The sequence below is a fragment of the Dromiciops gliroides genome, chromosome 3 (assembly GCF_019393635.1).
Source record: "Dromiciops gliroides isolate mDroGli1 chromosome 3, mDroGli1.pri, whole genome shotgun sequence".
In the NCBI taxonomy this organism is placed as follows: Eukaryota; Metazoa; Chordata; class Mammalia; order Microbiotheria; family Microbiotheriidae; genus Dromiciops; species Dromiciops gliroides.
This window is the reverse complement of record NC_057863.1, coordinates 286,861,227-286,874,692: the sequence shown is the minus strand read 5'-3', so window position 1 is coordinate 286,874,692 and position 13,466 is coordinate 286,861,227. Positions and strand designations below refer to the sequence as shown.

Sequence of the window (13,466 nt, the reverse complement as noted above, 5' to 3'; positions counted from 1 at the left end):
GCATTTATGAGTATTTGGTGAGAAAATATATATGTTAGAAGCAGATATAGGGTAAAAAAACACAAGAAAAAAGTGTTGCTATTTCTTGTCAAAGTTATTTTTTAAGTCTTTAGTGCTATGGTTGATCAAAAGCATTCTCTCTTTTTTTTCCCTTCACTCAATTCGTCATCTTTTCTGTAATGATCACTGGCTCCTTGTGCTTCAGCAACTTTAAATCATCTGTCAACAGATCCTATATAGTTCATTTTGAATAAGTGGATATGCCTGAAGGCTTGTTGAGACTTTATCATCATTTTCCTATTTTAAAGTTCAGAATAATAGTCTCCTCCTTCTCCCCACTCTTCTTCCACTTCTCTACAGTCATGGTAGTATGTGGGAGATTTGAAGAAAAAACATGACTATTTTCAATAGACTATTTTTCAAAGTAGAACAATAAAAGATCATTTACTAATTAATATTAACATGTTTGAAATTTTCTCTAATAACTAATGTAAGTGAAATAGAAAAAAGAATACCACACTCTTTTCAAAAAACAATCCAACTCAGTTATCATCACACATCTTATAACCGAAATCTAAATTTTGTTTTGATTGAATTCCCTTGAAATGAAATAAGTGAACATCCGTAAAATTTTAGTCACTGTCTCATCATGACATAGTAGTGCTTGCCAAAGAATATTCTTTAGAGAGTTTTAACACTTTGTAAAGGCTTTAAACATAATCCCAGGGACAGGTTGAATCAGCAGTCCAAGGACAAACCTAGTTATGTATGGAGAGGCTTATTAACAGGTATCTTTGGCAATTTATTTGGTCATGACAACTTGTGAAATTAAATACACACACAGATGCACTCACACATACTCATATTCAGTTAATCTTTTCTGTAGTCCAAAGGGTGGGAGAAACAGAAAAGGGGACAGCGTGCTAAGAATCAAATGTTTTGAACTGTCTATAAACAATTACAACTGGAGGTCTTCTAAATTTAAGATTTTTCTAATGACCAAAAAGCATTAATAAACTGTGTAAGATACACTTATATTAATGTCTATGTAATTCCTATAAATAATACCAATTGGCAAAACAGATATTGAAGCTAAGGGAAGGACAACAAATGGCTTCTTCTTAAAGAGGGAAACAAAGGAATTAACATAATAATTGCTTTCATTTTGTAACAAAGGGAAAAGAAAACAAATCTTTTCAATCTGGTTATCTAGACCTTCAGTCCAGTCAGTCAATAAACATTTATTAAGCACCTACTATGTTACAGGCATTATGTCTTCAGGGCTTGTGATGAACATAAACAAAAAGACCAAAGTAAAGATAATTGCTGTTTAATATCTGTTGCAAAGGATGAAGAGTAGTGGAATTTGACAAGATCTTTAAAAACAAATCAAAATGGTTTTAATGGTAGGACTTCATTAATTACCCTCATCCCTGTTTAAAATAATTACTCTTGGTAGGTTAGACCACTTCCTATTCTAAATCCAGTTAGTCAGAACTGAGTAAACCACAACCTTGAAACAGTGAAAACCATTTCAGGATAATCATAGAGGGAATTTTTCTGAAATGGAAGAGTCTGATAACAGAAAGAGATAGCTATTTCTAGTGTCTGAAAGATGAATGGAAGGAGTATGGGTGACATAAAAGCCTAAGCCAGAAAAAAAACCAAAAAAACAGACAGCCCAAGAGCAATCAGCAAAAGGACAAAGAAAAGCTAAGACTGAGTAATGGTAGAAAAAGGATATATAGATATGGGCCACTGGCCCTAAAGGTCCATAAGAGTTGGGCTGCATCAACCTACTCAAGATATGTGTGAGTTGGAAGAAAAAGTTCTGTTCTTTCCGTAATTACCATTTACCATCAATATATATCCACAAACTTAATTATAATCTACTGTTTTGTTACCTTAACATTTCTAATAACCTAATTCTTTCTAAGGTATTTGCACAATTAGGGATGTCGTACACAAGGGTCATATGAAAGAGTATTCCCCTACAGGTGGTAGAACCTTCCACTGCTCCTCTTTGTTGTATGTGTTTTATTGATTTGATCAAGAATTTCATAGAGAAAGGAGGTACAAAGAGATTGCAAATTGTACTGAAGGCAGTACCAATGCAGGATATCAGATACATAGAAATAGGTAATGTATGCATCCACAATTAGGCTTTTAAGCTACCTAAGTCTATTTCTCAGCTGAAAGGTATCCCAGGACACAAATTTTAAAATGAAAAAGTAAGAAAATTTTGTTTTAGTAATAGAATCAAAGGTTCTCAGAGTTAGAAGAGACCTCACAGGTAAATTCATCCAACCTATACATATTCAAGACAATTTTTTACAAGTTCCACCCTGCCCATGCCAAAGTGATCATTCAGCCTTTGCAAGAAGAACTCCATTGAGGGAGACCCCGCTATTCTTTGCATATGTGATTCTACTTTTGGACAAGTCTAATTGCTAGGAAATTTTCCTTATTTACCTTCTGCCCATTGTTCCTAATTCTGCTATATGAAGGCTTGCATACTAAGTCTAATCCCTCTTCTAGTCATCATAAATTTTTGCAACTACAGGCAGAATATCTTCAACCAGCATTCCTTAAACTGACCCTCTTGTAGCCTGTTCTCTAGACCAGACATGTTTAATATTGCCAGCAACACTCTCAAGTGAGACTGCAACTTGATTAAAATGTAATTGGGAAAATTTACCAAAATATATAAAAATACAATAGAACAGTGATAATTTTAATATGTTTTTCTAAGTTAATATGTATTAGTGCCCACCACCTATTTATACTTGAATTTGAAACAATTTATCTGTGCAAGTCACCATCATCACCATTCTGGATGGCCTACCTGTCACATTTGTAGATGAAATGAAGTTTAAATGTTTTGAAATTATATCATTGCTTGATCCAATCTGTGTTACAAAGAGCAGAACAGGTGATAATGATGGTCTCCATGAAATAAAATGAGCTTTTATTGGGACAAATTTATTTATATTTCCATTCAAAATAATCAACTTCACAATACAAAATAGGGGAGGATGTGACTAGTCCAAAGGATTTGTGGCTTTTAGTACACCAAAACCTTTTTCTAAAAGTGTATCACAGAAGTAAAAAATATAAAATAATCAATATTTCTACTATACTCTCCCTTATTCAGTCCACATGTAAAGCACTTCTTTTATTTCTGGGCACCATATTTTAAGGAAGACAAATAGACAAGCAAGAGCACTGCAGAAGAGGCTTAGAGTGATGAGGTTATTAGAGGCCATAAAATGGTAAATTGAAGAGTGACAGCTGGATTATTGCACTTGTATCCTTAATATAAAAAGACCAAGATGAAAGCCTCTAGCAGGTTAAAAATTTATAGAAAATTCATGGAGAGACACAGGAAAATTAAAATCACAAAAAGGAGAAAATATGGATGAGTTGCAACCTGAAGGCAGTACCAATGTATGATTTCAGATACATAGAAATAGGGAATTTATGTATCCATAATTAGGATTTTAAGCTACTTAAGCCTATTTTTCAGCTGAAAGGTATCTCAGGACACAAATTTTTAAACAAAAACAGAAATATGTATTATTTTTATAAAATATTCAGTTTGAATATTTACATTTTTATCACATTCATATTCAAAGAATTTGGAAGGCAATTATTGCAAAGTAGCATGCACTAAAATTATATATTAGATTCTTAATTATAGATAATTTTAAGTAACTAGCTGCACAATCTATTGTGCCAAAGTGGGCATAAGTTAACATTAATGAATTTGCATTTTAATGGAATTAGCTGTAGAGGTAGTTAGCCTATAGGTGAATCAACTGCAATCCAGACATAATTTGAAAAAAAATAATCTATTTATGCAACAGTGGCCTCTAATTACACGTTTAATTTCTTAAGGTTTTGATTCATGCATAGAAATATACTCTCAAAAGAAAGAATTTGTTTTATTAAAATTAAATAATATTCAAATCTGAAAATTTTATTTGAATATACAATTATTATATTGTTTTTCTTTCATTCCTTTGTTTTTCTTCCTTCCTAACTTTCTTCCTATTCTTTCATTTCTTCCTTCCTTCTTTCCTTTCCCTTTTTTATGGACAATGTTTTTGGTTTCATTGCTATAATACACTCCCAGAAAGGGAAAAATACTACCAATGTAGATCAGCACTTGCCCTCTGTCATGACTTTTAACATGATGTAAAAAAAAATGAGTAAAATATATTATTAGCATGCTTTCATTATTCATCATCACCTTTTCCAAATGAACCATTATTATTTCAATTTCCCATGTTCATAACCTTGAAAGTATTTGACTCCTGACTGTAATTGCAACTATACTATGAGTTGCTATATCTTGCCTTTTAAAAAATCTTTACGGGGCAGCTAGGTGGCACAGTGGATAGAGCACCGGCCCTGGAGTCAGGAGTACCTGAGTTCAAATCCGGCCTCACACACTTAACACTTACTAGCTGTGTGACCCTGGGCAAGTCACTTAACCCCAATTGCCTCACTAAAAAAAAAAAAATAATCTTTACAATATCTTTCATTCAATCCCTTCTCTCTACTCAAATATCTGCTACTATTTCATCCCTTCTTGCTTAAATTATTGCAATGGGCTCCCAATTGTTCTCACTGTCTAAAAATCCCTCCCCATTTCAACCTTTCTCCCACTCTGCTAACAAAGTGATTTCTCTTACACATACATCTGACCATATCCCTAAGCTACTCAAGGCATTCCAATAGAGATCTATTGCCTCTAGGATCAAATATAAACTTCTCTATTTAACTTTGAAAAATCTTCACAAAGTAACCCCAACTTATCTTTCTATGCTCCTCATATAAAAATCCCCTTTCAAACTCTGCAATTTATCTGAACTGGACTTCTTTCTGTTTTTCTTACTTGATACCACATCTCTCATCTCTGTGCTTTTTGAGTGGCTATCCCCCATGCCTGGAATGTACTACCTCCTCACCACTGTTTCAGAGAATCCCTTTGTTCCTTCAAACCATAGTTCAAGTATTACCATCTACATGAATCCTTTCTTTATTTCTTTTCTGCCTTCAATCCTCCCCTCACTAAATCACCTCATATTCAGTATTGTTGCCAAGAAAACCCCAAATGGGGTGAGAAAGGTTTGCACATGATTAGAAAGACTGAACAATAATAAAGTGGTATCACTTTAATATCTCTTTTCTTATTTTTTATAAACTTAATAGAAACTTTACCCTGGGGAAAAGAAATGTATTTCTCTTAATTTCCATCATCATACTAATTCCTATAAGGTATCAGGGTCTTATAATATCTGTTTTTCTGGGTCTTTTTATTATCATCTTAAATCTTCATATTTTCCTTGCCATGAAGGCAGAAATACAGTCTAGTATTCAAGGCTTTCTAAGAAATCCTGTACCTTTGATAGGATTGTAGAACAATTCAATTTACTTTATTTTCTCCCAAATATCATAAGAAGAATTTCAGTTTTAATTTTAAAATTTATACATTATTTTCTATAGTATGAACATGAAAGTCAGTGTGTCAGTCAATAAACAAGCATTTATTAAGTATTTACTACATGCCACAGATTTTGCTAAGCACTGGGAATACAAAGAAAGGCAAACACACAATCCATATCCTCTTCAAGGCATTGAAATATGGAGTATTAACTAACCATACTTGAAAAATTAAAAATAATTATTAAAAAGACGATAATGGAGAGGTGTAAGGTGAAAGTGAGAAAGATAGAACATGTAATCAATGAACTTTGGAGAATACAGATAAAACATCATCAAGGAAATATAAGCCAAAAAGAGAAAATGGGCTAGCAACCTAACAAAAAGAAGGGACAGTTAGAATGTTCAACTGGTACCCTCTCAATGTCAGAAGAAATTAATGAAGTACTTTAGTATACTGAGAGAACTTTGTTTTATGAACTTATATGCAAACATGGACAAGAGTTGACAGGATATTCAGGTATGGATCATCATTTGAGATCTAAGTTAAGGCAACAATAGATCCACTTGACCATTTTAGAGTACTGATATAATCATCAAGTGCAAATAAATATTGATATGATCATCAAACAACTCTGATGTCCCAGATTTTAATCTCTCCCCTCAAAAGGAAGTAGTACATTGTGGCATATGTTCTTATCTATAGGAAGTATGAAGCATGATGTGTAACAGAATTCCTGACTTTTATTTTATTTATTTATTTATTTTTTGCAGGGCAATGGGGGTTAAGTGACTTGCCCATGATCACACAGCTAGTAAGTGTCAAGTGTCTGAGGCCGGATTTGAACTTAGGTACTCCTGAATCCAGGGCCGGTGCTTTATCCACTGTGCCACCTAGCTGCCCCCGACTTTTATTTTTAAAACTGTATTTTTTCTATTTCTATAAAAGAAAACCTCAGAGGTGATTTTTAACATGCTTTTTTGCAGAAAACAAAATTTTCACTTCTTGGTAATAGAATTTTTTCACAGATCATCTGAAAAATAATAAAGGCACAAAATGGAAAGGCTTGAAGTCTTGGGGCAAAAACAACCTTTTGGCATTTTTTTGAGAGATCATATACCTTTATGCCCTTGAATTTAAAATCATTTTAAGTTATTTTTCCCTCTCGTGAGAGCTTAGATCTGAGCAGTCAATCTTCATGGTTAACCAGGATCACTTTAGTGAGGCCCCATTCTGATTGAACACAACACTCCCTGTCAATCAACAAAATTATAATTACTAAATAATGAATGCCTTATGGACCCAATCTAAAAATACTTTGACATCTGAATCACTGAGAGTAAGAGATCAAACACTATAAAGGAGCTTCTAGATTCACATGAATTAAGTTCCCGAGACTGCTGAATGGTTTAAAATTTTGTTCTTCTTGTCAATCAGAAGGTGACTTTACGGTGGTTGGATTGCACCTGAAAATTTAGCCAACAGTACCATGGTATGTGGCGTGACTGGGAATGAAGAGTATGTTGATGTTTGGCACAATAGGGAAGTAATTACTCAGAGAAACTAGGAGTTAAGGATTTTGTGTGTGTGTGGGGTGTGTGTGTGTGTGTGTGTGTGTGTGTGTGTGTGTGTGTGTGTGTGTGTGTGTGTGTGTGTGCGCGCGTTTGTGCTGCATTAAAGTTAATTGGTTAATTGCATCTGAAGCCCTATTTTGATTGCAGTCTCATTGGATACTTTAAGGTGACCCTGGGAATATGTTAGAGAGCTCTGTTTTTGTTTCAAATCAACTATGCATCCACGTTCTAACAAGGCACAATCACCCTTCTTGCCTAAACAATAAAAAAAGACACATGGAAAGAGAACTTAGTAAGTTCTCAGAGAACAGGTAAAAATAAAAATAATAACTGCAACAAATACAGCCTGTATGAATCTGGCATAAACATTTGTTAAGGAGAATTAGCTGGCACATAAGATTCTTTTGGAAAAACCAGACGCTGGCTTGGTCAAGCTTCAGAGACCTGGTCAATGAAATACAATTTACTCTCAACAGAAATATTTAATATCTCATATTAGGCATGTGCTTGCACAGGACGAGGGTTTTTCATGTGAAAGATCTAATTACGCATTCTTTTATACTACCAAGTATATTGTAGAGCGTTTCAGGGAATATTGCCTTAAATAGTATCAGTTAGATTTCACATATTCAAGTTCCTTGCATTACTACAATATTAATCTTTCAGCATAATTTTCATATTGATATGAACCCTAACTCAGCAGATAAAGTTTATGAACCTAACTCTGAACTAAAAGAAAGTGGCTGAAAGCATTTACTGAACACTTTTCTACATCTAATACATAAAGGATAAAACATGGAGTATTACCAAAAATCCACAAATACTATCATTGCCTTGTCTAAATGCCTTGTACATAGAAAGTGAGTACAGTGTCATCACTCATCATAACTATATGTCTAACATAGTGCAGAATGGATACTAAAACTCCTTTTTTTCTCTTTAAGAAGCCTCCATTGTAAGTTAACTTAGTCATTTACCTTTTTCTCATAAAGGTACAACGCCTGGCACCTAGTTAAGTACTTAATAAATGTTAATCAATTGATTGATTGAAGGTGTTTTGAAGCATGTGTGTCTGCTTGGCTTGTTGGACAGTAGATTTCAGCTGTGTTTTTTTTTTTTTCCCTGCCAAATTCATTAGTGAGCCAAAGCCCAAATAGGCTTACCCTAAATGCTTTAGTTTTATCACTGTTAAAAAAAAAATCTTTATTTTTTCTACCCAAATCATTTAACCTGTCAGTATGCTTTACAATATCACTGAAGGGGGGCGGGGCAAAGAGCAGCATGGCATAGTGGATAAAGAATGGGCTTTGGAGTTTAAAAGATCTGGGCTCAAGTTTTGCTTCCGACATTTACTGCCTGTGTGACCATGTATACATCTCTCAGTAGAAAAAGAGGTTTAAAAGAGGCAGCCAGGTGGCACAATGAATAAAGCTCTGAACCTGGAGTCAGGAAGACCCAAGTTCAAATATGATTTCAGATACTTCCTAGCTGTATGTCCATGGCATGGAATTTCTTTCTTTCTCTTCTTTCTTTTTTCTTTATTTATTTCCTTCCTTCCTTCCTTCCTTCCTTCCTTCCTTCCTTCCTTCCTTCCTTCCTTCCTTCCTTTCTTTCTTTCTTTCTTTCTTTCTTTCTTTCTTTCTTTCTTTCTTTCTTTCTTTCTTTCTTTCTTTCTTTCTTTCCTTTTACAGATAATTGTATTTTATTGTATATATTTTGAAGTAATTACCCAATTTCTTGTTTCACAGGAAACATTAAGTATACTCAGCTTAACATATGTGTTGTAAACCTGCCTTGCTCTCCAAGTAAAAGAACTCATTTGAACAAATTATCCAGGAGGCCATTTCATCTGATGTCCACCAAGGACACGCAGATGGATATGACAGAAAGATTGCCCCTCCACCCCTGGACCTTGGTTGATCACCATTCGGTATCTTTTCTTTAGCCCCAGGTCAGCTGCACATTTCTTCCCAACAATTATTAAGTGTCCAAGAAGATTTTCATCATGCTCTTCTGCTATAGATATGTGGGTAATATCTTTCTTTGGAATCACCAAGAAATGAGTTGGGGCTTGTAGGAAAAGATCAAGGAAAGCAAGACACCGGTCATCCTCAAAAATGATTTTGGCTGGGATATGCTTCCGAATTATTTTCCCGAAGATGGTGTCTCCTCCCGGTTGGGTATTCTGAGCTGTGTCAAAGCAGTGTCTCTCCCACCCAGCCCCTCTGCCTGCTACCTGTAGCAGCCACCTGGCTACCAAGGAAAGTAATTTTTTTTTGGGGGGGGGAGCAATGAGGGTTAAGTGACTTGCCCAGGGTCACACAGCTAGTAAGTGTCAAATGTCTGAGGCCGGATTTGAACTCCGGTCATTCTGATTCCAGTCCCGGTGCTTTATCCACTGTGCCACCTAGCTGCCCCATGGCAAGTAATTTAATCTCTGTCTGCCTAAGTTTTCTCAACTGTAAAAGAAGGATGATTATATCACTTACCTCCCAGGGTTGTTGTGAGAATCAAATGAGAAAAATTTGTAAAACACTCAGTATGATACCTGCCACATAGTAGGTACTTCATACAAGTTTATTCCTTTTCCTCTCACTCTCAGGGCTACAGGTCAACCCTCTAGTATTTTAAGTTGCTAATCTGCATGAGTAAAAGGAGTAATCTGCCCCCGTGAAATAACAGGGCCTATCCCTGCACCTAAAAAAAAACAAAAACAAAAACAATGAAGTACAGGCCTCTTCCATCTTGGCCTCATTGGCATTGTTAACTCAAGGGGCAAGAGATAGTAATATCCTTCATTCTTTCTTAAGTTTGTTACTACAGTAGATGGGCAAGGGCTTATTTCAAAGACTGTATATATGACACTAGGCCACGGTTACAATTGTCTAGCAATGGAATAACCATTAGTGTGACTCTGAAATGATATTTCATGGAAAGCAAAAGAAAAAACAGAAAATAAGAAAAAAAAGTTTTATCCATCTATGCATTAGCTTAAGTTTTATCTATGAGGTAACTGTGTGAAAATATTGAGGATCTTTAAGAGATAACATTTTCCATTCACACAAAGTAATCAGTCATGAGCTTCTGGCATTAACATGTGCAAGAAATCTACCTGAACCATACAATTCCCCTTCAAACTTTCTAAGCACAATGAAATACACTCCTCTCGTAACAAACTGGACAAGTCTAATCCTTCACCTGCTATCAAATGGTTGAACAATGGTATCAGGTCTCACCTACATGAGTCTATCATGTCTCACCTGTCATGTCTTGCCTATAGCTCTTTTCCAGGCTAAATATCTCCAATTAATTCAAAAGTCAATGTATTTTCTTTTTTGTTGTTGTTGTTTTATTTGCAGGGCAATGAGGGATAAGTGACTTGCCCAGGGTCACACAGCTAGTAAGTGTCAAATGTCTGAGGATGGATTTGAACTCAGGTCCTCCTGAATCCAAGGCAAGTGCTTTATCCACTGCACCACATATCTGCCCCCAGTGTATTTTCTAAAATGTGGTTCCAAGAACTGAATAAAGAATTCTACATTTGGCCTAAGCAAGGCAGAGTGCCATAGGGTCCTCCCTCATTCTAGAAACACTGATTCTGTTAATGAATCCTTTGAATAATCATGTTCTTTTGTTCTGATGAGGCAGGCCCTTCACTTACATTGAGCATTCAGTGTACCACAACTTAATGGCATCACAAGCACAACTATATTTATAACCAATCTTATTTTTATAGTTAATATTTTAACAAAATATATGAATTTATATTTAGTTCTAGACTTTATCTTACTAGATTTAATAAAATTTAAACTTAATAAACTTTATCTTAGTGGATTCAACCCACTGATCCATCTTGGTCAGTTGTCTACATTAGTTGCTTCTGCTTTCTCACATTACATTAACCTCTCAAGGCCTTGGATTCTGCCTCCTGACTGTACAACTCAACTGAAATTGGTTTCTCCAGTTTCTCCTCTTAGCATTTATTTATTGCTAATTCCAGTGTCCCTTTCTCAGTCCTCATCCTTCTTGAAACAACATTTATCATGGATGACAACTTATTCTTTTTTGAAGCTCCCTCTCCAGAGTGTCATAACATTTTTCTCTCATGGTTTTTATCCTATACATTTGATCAGTCTTGTTTTCCATCTCTGGAACATTATTGATATCCTTTCCTTATGCAAAGGTATGTACCAGGGCTCTGTCCTATTCTTTCTTTATTTCTTTTGCCATATTCTCTATTGATTATTTCATCATGGATTCAATAGTACTGACTCTGAATTCAGAGGACCTGAATTCAAATCCTGAATTTGGCATTTACTATGTGGCTTTGGCCAATTTACTGAACCATGCTGAGTCTCACTCTCCTTTACAAAATGAGAGGTTGCCCTAGATGAGGACTGAGGTAGGAAGGAAAGGAAACAACCATTTTTATACAGCACCTCCAATCACAGTACTAAGCACGTTTTTGAGTGCTTTTATTCTTTTTTTTTTTACAAATATTAACTCCATTGATGCTCACAGTAACCCTGAGAAGTAGGTTAAATAACTTGCCCAGGGTTATTCAGCTAGTAAGTATCTGAAGTTATATTTCAACTCAGATCGTCCTGACTCCACACTCAGTGTTCTATTCACTGTGTCAATAAAATATGAAACAAAACAAATCAATGCAATATAATACAATCCATGCTTACTTTGTGTCAGGCACTGTGCTAAGCCCTATGGATACAAATTAAAAAAGAATGACATACCCTGCTCTTAATAATTTTACAATCTAGAGAAGACAACACACAAAAGGAAGATAGGCAGAGGGTACCTAGCACAGGAGGCATGATGATGGTTGAAGTGAAACCAACCATTGCAGCTGGTGAGAAATGAAGAGTTAGATGCGCTTCTGGTATTTTTTTTTAACATCTTACAAAAAGTTTATTTTCAAAAAGTTAAACAGAATATACAATGACTAACTGTATGTATCAAAAGAAAAAAAAAGAGGCTCTTGGTGTGATATAAAGGAAAAGCAGAAGCATATGGTATCAATGGTGCTTCATTTCTTAAACTCGTTCCAAGGCTTCTAACATAATGATACTGTTTCCTCGGATTACCATCATTCAAATATTGTTCTGTTGCCCACCTGGTGCCATCTCTACACATTCATCAATCACAAGATTCAAAAATGGATCAAACCCCCACAATATTCCTTGGACATGCCTCCCACCATTTCATTTCAATGATAGCTTCTTGTCCATAAATTTTTTTAGCTCGGGCGGGTGTACTTTGCTCCTCTTGGTTCAGTTGCAACCCTTTGCCTCCTCCCCGTGCAAGCCTCAGATTTTCTGGTCTTCTTTTAAGGGAGGTTTTGGGAAGAAGGTTTTATGCTATGAGCTCAAGGCTTCTAATCAGAGGGACAAAGGTGAGTGAAATTACTGATGGGTGCACTAGCTACCTATGATACTCGTGACATCTGAGGTTTCATCCAACTTCAGACCTAAGATCCTCTTATCCTATATACTAAGATCTCTCATCCTATATACTATGTACATGATGCCCAAATCTATGTGACCAGTCTACGTCTCTATTCTAAGATATAGTCCCACACTTGCAACTATTTGTTGGGTAACCTTATCTTAATATATCATATGAATTTCAAACTCAACAAATGTAAACATTTCTCATTATATTACCCACTAAACCCACTCTTCCTCCTTTCTTCCCTATTTTTGAAGGTACTAACATTCTACTAGTCATGGCTATATAGTCTAGGAATCATTCTTGGCTCTTATTTCCTTATATTCAATTTATACTCACTCCTATTTTCCACTGTTGTCAAATTTTATCCATTCTAATTCTAAAACACCTCTCCTATTCATCCCTTTGTTAGTACTTCATGGAAACCACTGTACTAACCATTGTATTCTAAGTCTCCAAAATTGGTTTCTTGGACTTTTGCTATAGTCTCCTATTTAGTTAGGGGAGGAGTGACCACACCTCTCTTCAGATCACAACAGTTGAAAACATAAACGCTCAGAACTAGCTCTGAAAAAAGCAATACAAAAAATGTCTGAAGGTTGGGACAGTGAACCCAACACACACACATACACATACCTCCATCCTGAGAACAGAGTAAAACTTTAACATTAATTTAAAGACAAGAAATAGGCTGAAAAAGTAAGCAAAAACAAAAAAGAGTCCAACCATAAAACGCTATTATGGTATCAGGAAAGATCAAGACAAATTCAGAAGAAGACAACAATGTTAAAAAGCTATAAGCAGAGCTTCAAAGAAAAATAGGAGTTGGATACTAGCCCAACAATAATTCCTGGAACAGCTAAAATAATTTTTGAGATAAATAAGAGTAGTAGAGGGGAAATTGATTTAAAAAATGAGTTATGGAAAAGAATTATGAAAAAAGAATTAATAGCTTGGTAGAAGAGGCACAAAAATACTGA

At 35.2% G+C, this 13,466-nt stretch overlaps 1 protein-coding gene and 1 pseudogene across 1 annotated transcript in view; both read right to left on the bottom strand.

Moving 5' to 3' along the window:
• DMD (dystrophin) overlaps positions 1-13,466 on the bottom strand; it is a 2,325,391-nt gene that overhangs the window by 1,950,226 nt on the left and 361,699 nt on the right.
• On the bottom strand, positions 11,962-12,293 carry LOC122748797 (annotated as a pseudogene).